This window comes from Aquarana catesbeiana, linkage group LG02, assembly GCF_042186555.1.
Source record: "Aquarana catesbeiana isolate 2022-GZ linkage group LG02, ASM4218655v1, whole genome shotgun sequence".
Classification (NCBI taxonomy): domain Eukaryota; kingdom Metazoa; phylum Chordata; class Amphibia; order Anura; family Ranidae; genus Aquarana; species Aquarana catesbeiana.
The window spans coordinates 177,641,398-177,652,770 of record NC_133325.1 but is presented as its reverse complement, the minus strand read 5'-3'; positions in this window follow the sequence as shown (position 1 = coordinate 177,652,770).

Genomic DNA, 11,373 nt, shown 5'->3' with positions numbered 1-11,373 from the left:
GCCCCAACAGCGCGTGCGCGAACGTCACGGCGTTTGGAGCAGCGTCACGCACACCCGCCCCACCGGCACGGAAGTGACACTCCGGCGAGAGCGCATGCTCGTCCGGAGTGCCAACATGGAGGCAGTGGGCGTGTGCTGGAAAGACGCCCAAAACCTCACTAGGCGCCGCCCAGGAATTCCTAAGGCGGCTTACCGTGCCGGGCAGCCGCTCCGGCCGGACGCGACCCAAGGGAGGGGCGGGGAGAAGGAGAAACTGTCATACTAGGTGGCATGAAAAGGAGTATTAGCAATACCAATAACAATTATTAGGGAGGAGTGGCTGCTGTCCAATCATATGACCTAGCTCTAATGTAAGCCTCCAAGTATGGGGAAAACAAAGAAGGAGGGAAGGAGATGGAAGCAAGGAGAGGAGAGAAGGGAACATCACAAAGGAATGGGATTAGACTGGGGATGGTGGGTTGATGCACAGGACAGTAAACATGCTGGAAAAACGCACAATGGGACAACCATGAGCAATGACCAAAATATTTCAATACACGTAGGAAATGTACATATGGTAGCATGTGCACCAAGTATATGCATATAATGGCAGAAAGTAAATAACAGACATACATACATTTTATACATTGCCAGAAATACTCTCAAAAAAGTATATGGTGGACATGAATATAACATATTGTTAATATGGACCAGAAAGACAGAGAATATTACTATAAGCATGGCAAAACAACAATCATGGAAGGGGAAATAACCCAGCTGGCTGTGTGTCTGGAAACGTGGTCCCCCCAAGGGGGGGGGAAAGAGGGGGGGGGGGGAGGAAAAAAGGGGGGAAGGGGGGAAAAGGGGGGGGAAAAAAAAAAAGCACGTGTCAGACACACATACAGCCCGGTATACAGAAGTGTCAAGAAAAAACCCAGGAGCTGTAACAGAACAGTGAGGTAACCTAAGAGATGGCCATGGCCCTATTTCTCCATACCTCCAGAGTTAAAGCCTTGTAAAAAGGGCTTAAAGCAGACCGCTTCATTAAGGCCTGGAGGTATGGTGGCCTGAAGCAGATGGATCCATTTCAATTCTCGTTGGAGTAAAATTTTATTCCAATCGCCCCCTCTGGGGCTAGGGTGTATGCGGTCTAAAATAAGAAATTTAATAGAAGGAAATTTACCATCATGCACCAAGGTTACATGTCGTCCAAGAGGTAAATCAGGGTCGGCTGATTTCATGGACAGGATATGCCTATATGCTCGTCGCCAAAATTCGAGTTTGGTCTTTCCTATATAGAAACAGCCACAGTTGCATTGGAGTAGATAGACTACTCCAATTGTTCTGCAATTTGCAAAGTGTTTGGGAAAAAAGGGTTTCCCGTTGGGGAGAATAGGGTTTTTTTGGGTGAGCATGTAGCCACAATAGTGGCAGGAGCCACAAGCAAAAGTGCCCCTATATTTGCAGTGGATTGTAGATGATCTAAACTCACTATTGGTGATATGATCACCAATGGAGGTAGCTCTTTTGAAGGTGAAGTTGGGTTTTGCTGGGACGAAATGGCCCAGGTTGGGATCCAAGGCCAGTAAGTGCCAGTATTTTTCAATTATTCTTTTGGTTTGGCGGTGTTGCTGGTGGTATGTTGTGATGATACTAAGTGGGTAAGAATCTTTCTGTTGTTTGGTGGGGTGGAAAAGTGTTTGTCTGGGTTTTGTATTAGCTTTCTGGAACGCTCTTTTAAGAGATTTGTGGGAGTAGCCACGTTGTAATAGTCTGTCTCGAAGAGCAGCAGCTTCTGTGAGAAAATTCTTGTTGTCTGTGCAATTGCGCTTAATCCTGATGTATTGGGAGTGAGGTATGGAGTCGATTAAAGGTTTAGGGTGGAAACTGGCAGCATGCAGTATGGTATTACCGGCCGTGCTTTTTCTGAATAGTTTGGTGGAGAGTTTTCCCTGTCCATTCTTAAAGATCTCAATGTCCAAGAAAGTTACATGAGTATTGTCAAAGGACATGGTGAACATCAGATTGAAATCGTTCTTATTCATCCGTAGTATGAACTGCTCGAGTACATCCTCAGGGCCCTCCCATAAGACAAAAATGTCGTCTATATATCGGTGCCACGCTTGGATATGGTTGATGTAATGGGTGAGGGTGTCATCTGAGAAAAGGGCTTTCTCCCACTCCCCCAGGTACAGGTTAGCGTACGACGGGGCACAACATGTCCCCATCGCCACTCCCTGCACCTGGAGGTAGTGGGAGCCAAGAAAAGTGAAAACATTATGAGTGAGGATTTTTTTCCCCCCTTTTTTCCTTCCCCCCCCCCCCCCTTGGGGGGACCACGTTTCCAGACACACAGCCAGCTGGGTTATTTCCCCTTCCATGATTGTTGTTTTGCCATGCTTATAGTAATATTCTCTGTCTTTCTGGTCCATATTAACAATATGTTATATTCATGTCCACCATATACTTTTTTGAGAGTATTTCTGGCAATGTATAAAATGTATGTATGTCTGTTATTTACTTTCTGCCATTATATGCATATACTTGGTGCACATGCTACCATATGTACATTTCCTACGTGTATTGAAATATTTTGGTCATTGCTCATGGTTGTCCCATTGTGCGTTTTTCCAGCATGTTTACTGTCCTGTGCATCAACCCACCATCCCCAGTCTAATCCCATTCCTTTGTGATGTTCCCTTCTCTCCTCTCCTTGCTTCCATCTCCTTCCCTCCTTCTTTGTTTTCCCCATACTTGGAGGCTTACATTAGAGCTAGGTCATATGATTGGACAGCAGCCACTCCTCCCTAATAATTGTTATTGGTATTGCTAATACTCCTTTTCATGCCACCTAGTATGACAGTTTCTCCTTCTCCCCGCCCCTCCCTTGGGTCGCGTCCGGCCGGAGCGGCTGCCCGGCACGGTAAGCCGCCTTAGGAATTCCTGGGCGGCGCCTAGTGAGGTTTTGGGCGTCTTTCCAGCACACGCCCACTGCCTCCATGTTGGCACTCCGGACGAGCATGCGCTCTCGCCGGAGTGTCACTTCCGTGCCGGTGGGGCGGGTGTGCGTGACGCTGCTCCAAACGCCGTGACGTTCGCGCACGCGCTGTTGGGGCGGCGCCGCGCACGCTCGCCTCGGGGGGTCAACCCAGTGCGTCCCGATCCATGCTGTTCACGACACAGCTGTGCCTCATTATTGACGCCAGCTGCTAGTGGCAGCCACATTACTTAAACCAGTCCTATTCAGTCCACACCAAGCCGCTGCATATACCGGACGCTTGGTTGTGAGTCTGCTAACCTGCATTGTTAAGGTATGTCTTTTCATCATTGCTTGCCGTTTTTTCTTATTCCAGGAGGTTCTCCTCCATACATTTTCAACACTAATTATTCATCATTAATATCTTTGATTTAACTCTCACTTTGGTCCCTGTAAAAAATGTTTTGGAAGCATTTCCACACAGGCTCAGCATCAGTATATCCTTTTTAAATTTTAGATACCAGCTACATGTTATGTATTATGGGTACCCCCAGTACGTATGTTCAGCACGACTACTCGCTGTGCGCAACTATGTACTTACCCTATATACTGTGTTTAAACTCCAAACCCTAATTTATTTATTTATATACACTAACATGCTGCCATTAGGATATATTATTAGCCGCACCTCTTTGTTGCCGCTCCCGTGGACGCAACTGATTTCTGATGTACTTTAAGTATTCCCTGCATTTCTTCTGACTACTATTTTATTTTTATTTTTATTTTAATTTGAACAACACTATCCACACATTAGGCTAGTACTTTCTATCTATTTACGTTGGACCCCTCTCTAAGGTCCTTTCCATATCTTGTTATTTTTTAGGGGCGCCTATTTGTGACCTCAGCACGCCGCTCTGGTGTGTGCGCGCCCGGGACGGGCGGGACGGGAGTCTCTGCCACACCCTTCCATGGTGACTGCAGCCCACCAACTTACACCTCTTACCACCAAAGTACCCTTGTTTATACTATCTACAATACGTATATTTCTCCCCATATCCTGCCCTCCTTCCATGGCTCTCCTTGTTTTTAGAGAAAAAACTAACTTTCATGAGTGAATAATCACACATAGTCAGGTAGGTGTCTTATTCACCACCCTATACCCCCCATCCAATATCTCCCTTAGCCTCATCCCCTACCTTACCCTTCTCTTCTTTTTCTTTCCTCTCTCCCTATTTATTTAGATGAACCTCCCTCTCTCAGATTATGCCCCTGAAGAAGGATTGTACAGTTACTAAGTACCCCGAAACGCGTCGGGCTTGAGAAGAGTGTTTTCATCATTATTGTTTTTGTTTATCTGTTCATTATGACTACCATGTATCATGCACCATGTTAGTCAAAATCACTCATTGCTTGTTTTTATCCATATGTACTTGTGAATACGAATAAAATTTGTACTTTTTTATATTGCCCCTTGATTTCCTACACATTTTTATACTCTCTACTTGTTGCAAGTGCCAGTAAAGTCCACCCAGGGGAACCCCTTTGTTTTGTAAGCTACATACCTTTAACACTTTAAGAGAGAAATTTGATTTACCACCACAACTCTACCACTTTTACTTACAGGTTAGACACTTCTTTCACTCTAAATCGCCATCCCTGACCCTAGATAGGCCAACTACTTTTGAATACTTGTGTGCTCAAGACCCTTATCAATTGCATTGAATTTCCTGTATTTACCGTATCCTCCATGAGTCGACTCGAATCACAGAGACATTACACCGTCACCGTGGGCCGTCCTGTCACAATACAGATGTGGGATAGGATTCTACTTTTAGATCTTCCAAATGTGTCACTCAGAGGGAGAAAACCATTAAGATTCTCATGTTTTGGTACAGAACTTCCGATGTAATTCACAAGTATGATCCATCAGTTTTGCAGCATTGCTGGCGGTGTGGAACTGATATAGGCTCACTATTTCACATCTTCTGGCAATGCTCCTTGATTCAACCCTTTTGGAATGATGTACATTTCCTTATACAAAAGATGACTGGGGTGTCCCTTCCGTTGGATCCTTTGAACTACCTTTTGGGTCTTCCTCCTTTAGGGGTATCTAAAAAGACAAATAAACTGATATCCTATATATTCCTAGCCGCCAGGAGGCTTATCCAATACACCTCGTCCACAGTCCAGGTTTCTACATTTGGTGGCTGAGATTCGGACAATGGAGTTTTTGACGGCCTCGGTACATGACTGCACTCCCCAATTTAATAAAATATGGGAACCATGGGACCTTTCGGAATTCGGGACCCCCATGCTACCAAACACGCCCTAATCTTAACCTAATTTAATTTTACGCTGCCTGTGTATATGGCCTGAACTGATCACAAGGTTCTAGGCTCTTTCCCATACTACGCTTATTGCGTACATCATAAGGAATTGATCCAATACACATATGTGCCTTGTTTCTGTGAACACTTTTCTATCACTTATATTTGTTACTTTCCATTTTGTTTTTTCCTTTTTACTATGATTGTTTATAATGCACTTATATTGATAGTGTAATGTACATTTTGTTACAATTTTGTACTTATTCTTTGATATTCCAATAAAAATACAATTTAAAAAAAAAAAAAAGTGTCTGACTTAGCTGCTTCAGTGACTAGAAGGTTAACAGACATTGGGTCATAAATACCTTAGTTGTAATCCCTAGAATATACATATCTGTCTCTCGGTAGAATCCTTCATCCCAGTATATTTCATAACTTCTAAATTCATGGCAGAACAGCCAGGATAGACATATTTACCTCCCTCAGTTAATTTGTAGCATTTTGAGCCCAAAGATCGTTAACCTAGGAGTACCAGGAGCAGAGCAGGCCCAATTCCTCCCCTAGGCGAACTGGGCATCCAAGACCTAACACATTTATAGCCATTTCAAAGCTAATTTCATGCTGGACAATAATATGCATGTTAGCTGACTGTATGCAGTAGGTATTCAGAAATATGAATACCTAAAGAAAACTGTATCTGGGACCTGGTCATAAATGTGGTGACATCCCAGCAACCCTCCTCCGATGCTTAAAGCATAACTCCACTTTTGTTGAGAAAAAAACATTCCCCTCTGAGTGATCTATGTACATTGCAAGGATTATAACAAACTTTGTTGCAGATTCCTACCTTTTGTTATTTTGAAGAAATACCTCTGTGTTTCTCTGTGCCTCTGTTCTGAGTGGGTCTAATGGGAGTGGTTTCATAAATAACTGTCAAGTGTGCAGCTGCAGGCCACTAATGAGTAAATCTGCTGGGCCTGCATCCCTTTAGACGTGCTCCTATTGAAAGTATCTCTCCAAAAATGAAATTTTTGTTGCAGGGGATGCTTGAAATCTAACTTGTATCTTCGTCAGACTTCTGGGAAAATTGGTGAGCCAATCACACAAGCAGGAAATTATGTTTCTGGGGAGTGGTCAGTACACACTCTGTGTACAGAACAACTCCAGGTAGCCATATTGCAATGCATTCTCAGAAAATTACAGCCGCTGCAGACTGAAAAGGAAAGGTACTTTTTAATAACATTCAATTACAATATGATTAGTGTCACAATTATATGTGCTACATTTTTTTTTTTTTTGCTATTTTTTTTCACCCTTTAAAGAAAATGTAAAGGCAGTTTTTTTATCTTAATGCATTCTATACATTAAGATAAAAACCTTCTGTGTGTAGCAGCCTCCCCAGCACCCCCTAATTACTTACCTGAGCCTCATCTCTCTCCAGCGATGTCCATGAGTGTCTTAGCCGTCCGGGACTCTCCTCCTGATTGGCTGAGACAGCAGCAGTGCCATTGGCTCCCGTGGCTGCCAATCAGAACAGAGAGGGGCTCCGTGTCTGAATGGACACACTGAGCTGCTTTTTGTGGCACACTCGACAGGAGGGAGGGGCCAGGAGCAGCAAAGAAGGACCAGAGAAGAAAAGGATCCAGGCTGCTCTGTGCAAAACCAACTGCATAGGGCAGGTAAGTATAACATGTTTGTTATTAAAAAAAAAAAAAAAGACTTTACAATGACTTTAATTGGTCAGATGGCCTCTGTCAACACCCCTTTGATACCAGAGAAAAGGGGAAGGCTAACACATTGTGGTAGCTCTCGTGTACCATCATGCAACTGAATACCTGTCAAGTTATGAGAGCCAATTTACCACCTTGCTCATTGACTCAAATCTGCTGAAACAGGACATACAAGGGTCAATTGCTTAATAATGTAACCCAGTGACAATTGCTCTCAGGCCGCTGGCACCTAGGTTGTGGTACCACAAGCTGGAAAATCTTTGTGCCGGGTGCAGCTTAGGATTGCATTGTTACGTAAGACACAGCACAGTGTGAGATTGGTCAGTCCTTTGTCACAAGTTGGTGAGAAGGACAGGGTCTGACATCTGCGTTTGTTACACCGCCCACAGGAGTGACACCTTGAACAAGGGTATAAGAATGAGTAGCCAATGATTGAACAAATCTGCCAGAGGCGAGAATTGGCTTTTATTAGTGCCCAGTACCAGATCCATATTAGACTGGAAAAAAAATCAGGTTTTTCAACCAGTCATGCAAGTTTCTTCTTGGTCAGCCAGAGCTAGTGTACAGTGTCCATGAGGTGACCAAAACACACTTATTCTGCCAGTGGGTTTATTGCTTTGGCTATGGATGTGGAAACCCATGGATTGTGATAGGATCCCAGCAAGCCCAGTGCACTCCATCACAGTAGATGTGACAATACAAATCTTGATATAGGAACCATTTCCTCAGGTTGATGTGCTACTGACCCAAGTATATGGCACATCTTCCTGGAAGTTGACAGTTTAGACTTCTCCTTTGTCCACCGCCCCTGTACAGAAAGGTATCCGAGAACTGTTCCCCAACAGGAAAGGTACACATCCATTGTGAGGCTCTTCCAGTAAAGGGATAGAAGATTGTGGCTCTGTAACACCATCAGTAACCATAACTACCACAGTAGAAATGCATTGGTATGTCATAGGAGGCAAATCTCCGTATCCAGCAAAGGAGGGGATCTGTCTCCTTTGGAAGGTATTTCATCTGCAGAGCTCTGGCATGGAACTGAGCAATGGAAAATGCCTTAAAAAAATGATACCCGTAGTAAACTACAATGCCTTTGCTTAGGAATGATCTGCATGTTCACTTGACCTGTTTCCCTTGGGTAGTATGAAAAAAACAAACCTTGGTGTTCCTTTGAAGGCTTGAAAAATACCACTCCGTCGACAACTAGTTGCATTACTGTTTTGCTATGCAGAGAGATAGATGTTTGAAACAGTCTGAAAAGGCCTTTGAAATGTTGTGGAGCCAGGTGGGTACAGACCAGGGGTGTATCATCAAATCAGTGGGCCTGTGTGCAAGATTAAAACTGGGTCCTATATATGAAAAAAAAAAAAACAGTGTGCTATGCTAAGCGTGCTCTTGCGAAAATCAGGCATGGTTTAAATAATACTAAATACTGGGCATGGCTTAAACGGGTGTGGTTAAATGGAGTCTGAGATGACTTACACTGTGCAGAATGTGGTCATGATAAATAGGGAATGTACAGTGCAGAACAAAGGGGCAAAGATGCCAAGTGTGAACCTTCCCCTCCATACCAAAAAGGATGAATAGTGCATAGAGTGGCTGGGTTGGCATAGTAGACCAAAATGAAAACCCTAAGATATTTCCACCATTGAAAAAATTAACAGAATAGGGAGGGGTGTTTCATTTGTGCAATGTAATGAGTAAATATATAGCCCCACGCTACTATATGCTACCCCAAATCATTACAGAAATAATAAAAATATGTATTCTAGAAAGCAGCTACCAACTGATCCGTAGCGCACCAATTGGCTTTCTCAAAGGTTCTTTTGAAAAAGCCAATTGGGCGCTATGTGTCAGGTGGACAGTGACATCATCACTCTGGGCAGGGCTTGGACGCCATTTTAGAGAACAGTGTTTTGCCTGTGTTTATACCAAGCCCAATTTTATGGACATGTAAGTGCAATACTGGTTTTTAGTAATAAATATGATCTAAGCCACGGATCTTCAAACTACGGTCCTCCAGCTGTTGCAGAACTACACAGCCCATGAGGCATTGTAAAACTCTGACATTCACAGATATGACTAGGCATAATGGGAATTGTAGTTCCTGAACAACTGGAGGGCCATAGTTTGAGGACCCCTGATCTAAGCGGTCTGCACTATTGGATGTCTGTGCTTCCTTCCTTGGTTTACCTGCTTTTGAGTCACTACTTTCAAAGCGCATATGACTTCACATATTAGTGGGGTCCACAGTATCAGGTGAGCGAATACCCACAAGGGGTGGGGAAGGGCACTGCGGTGGTGTTTCGCACTTTTGAAGATATTGTGGATCGGAGGAAGTTCTTCCTTTTTTTTCCACACTGTTTTTTATCATTGATCTTCTGTGGCACTTTATATACATTGTTTATAGGATTCACATATGATCTATTTTGTGTGTGTGTGTATATATATATATATATATATATATATATATATATATATATATATATATATATATATATATATATAAGGTAAAACAGAGTCAATCTTCAAAATTTTTGTCTGTGAAACAAGGTAGTTTATAACTCACGAGTGCAGATGTAATTCATACATGCTATGCTACTGTCCTTTTACCCACAGAATACTCCTATCATTAAAAAAAATAAAATTTTCAATAACATTTGCTTTTCTGCACACAGAATTATATCAATTTGTCTGTCTGAGCCAACCTTACAGAAAAACTTCCTCAAAACCAGAAACTGTTGAAACAATGAACACCATGGTCAGGACTATATCATACAGCATGTTTGACTAGAGAAGTCAGGAGAAAGCAACATACAACACAGCCTATTAAAGAGGTTGTAAACCTCTCTGTGGAAGTTGTACCTGTGGAAGTATTCATACTCCTTGAAATTTTCCACATTTTGTCACGTTACAACCAAAAACGTGAATGTATTTTTTTGGGATTTTATATGATAGACCGACACAAAGTGGCACATAATTGTGAAGTGGAAGGAAAATGATAAATAGTTTTCAAAAGTTTTTACAAATAAATATGTGAAAAGTGTGGTGTGCATTTGTGTTCAGCCCCCCTGAGTCAATACTTTGTAGAACCCCCTTTTGCTGCAATTACAGCTGCAAGTCTTTTTGGGGATGTCTCTACCAGCTTTGCACATGTAGAGAGTAAAATTTTTGCCCATTCTTCTTTGCAAAATAGCTCAAGCTCTGTCAGATTGGACGGAGAGCATCTGTGAACAGCAATTTTCAAGTCTTGCCACAGATTCTCAATTGGATTTAGGTCTGGAATTTGACTGGGCCATTCTAACACATGAATATGATTTGATCTAAACCATTACATTGTAGCTCTGGCTGTATGTTTAGGGCCCTTGTCCTGCTGGAAGGTGAACCTCCGCCCCAGTCTCCAGTCTTTGACTCTGAAAGGTTTTCTTCTAATGAAGGAATATTGGGAGTATGGGTCCCACCCCAAACTCACCATAGAAAATGGGCAAATGGACTATCGTGGTACATATAGAGGGAGTGTACATAAGTATTACAAAACATTGATAAAAATATACAAATTTTATTAGTACAAAATGACATGAACAACAGTTTCCACTAAAAAAGGGGCAGATGACATGGTGTTGCAATATTTCTACTAGTCTCGCGGTTTTACGGCTTCATCAGGAAATACGTCTGCAAAAAAAGTCATAAAATACAATGATATGGAGATAATGGGTATCAGAGCAAAGGGGGCTGAATACAAATGCACGCCACACTTTTCAGATATTTGTTTGTAAAAAAAATGGAAACCATTTATCATTTTCCTTCCACTTCACAATTATGTGCCACTTTGTGTTGGTCTATCACATAAAATCCCAATAAAATACTTTTACATTTTTGGTTGCAACATGACAAAATGTGGAAAATTTCAAGGGGTATGAATACTTTTTCAAGGCACTGAATAGGGTAAGCCTATAATAAGGCTTACCTATAGGTACTGTAAATATCTCATAAACGTGAGCTGTTTAGGAGATATTTACTGTGTTGTGTGCCAATGATGTCATTGGCGTATGCGCTGTTTCTTCACAAGCAAGTGTCGTGACTGGGGGCTCCTGCGCTGGATTGACATTACATGGCTCCAGCCAGTCACAGAGCCAGAGTCCGTGGCCCTGGAAGGAAGAGAGGCGAACATGAATTCGGCCTACAGCGGGGGCGGCGCGGGCTTCATTTGCAGGTTAGTGTCACATAATGTGTTAGTAAGCAATGCACATTATGCTTTTACTTTGCAGGGACACTCTTTAAGTGCACAAGTAAGGATGGGGGTGGGGGTGCGAGAGAGAGAGGAAGTGAAAGAGAGATGGGGAAGCTAAAGAGGAAAGAG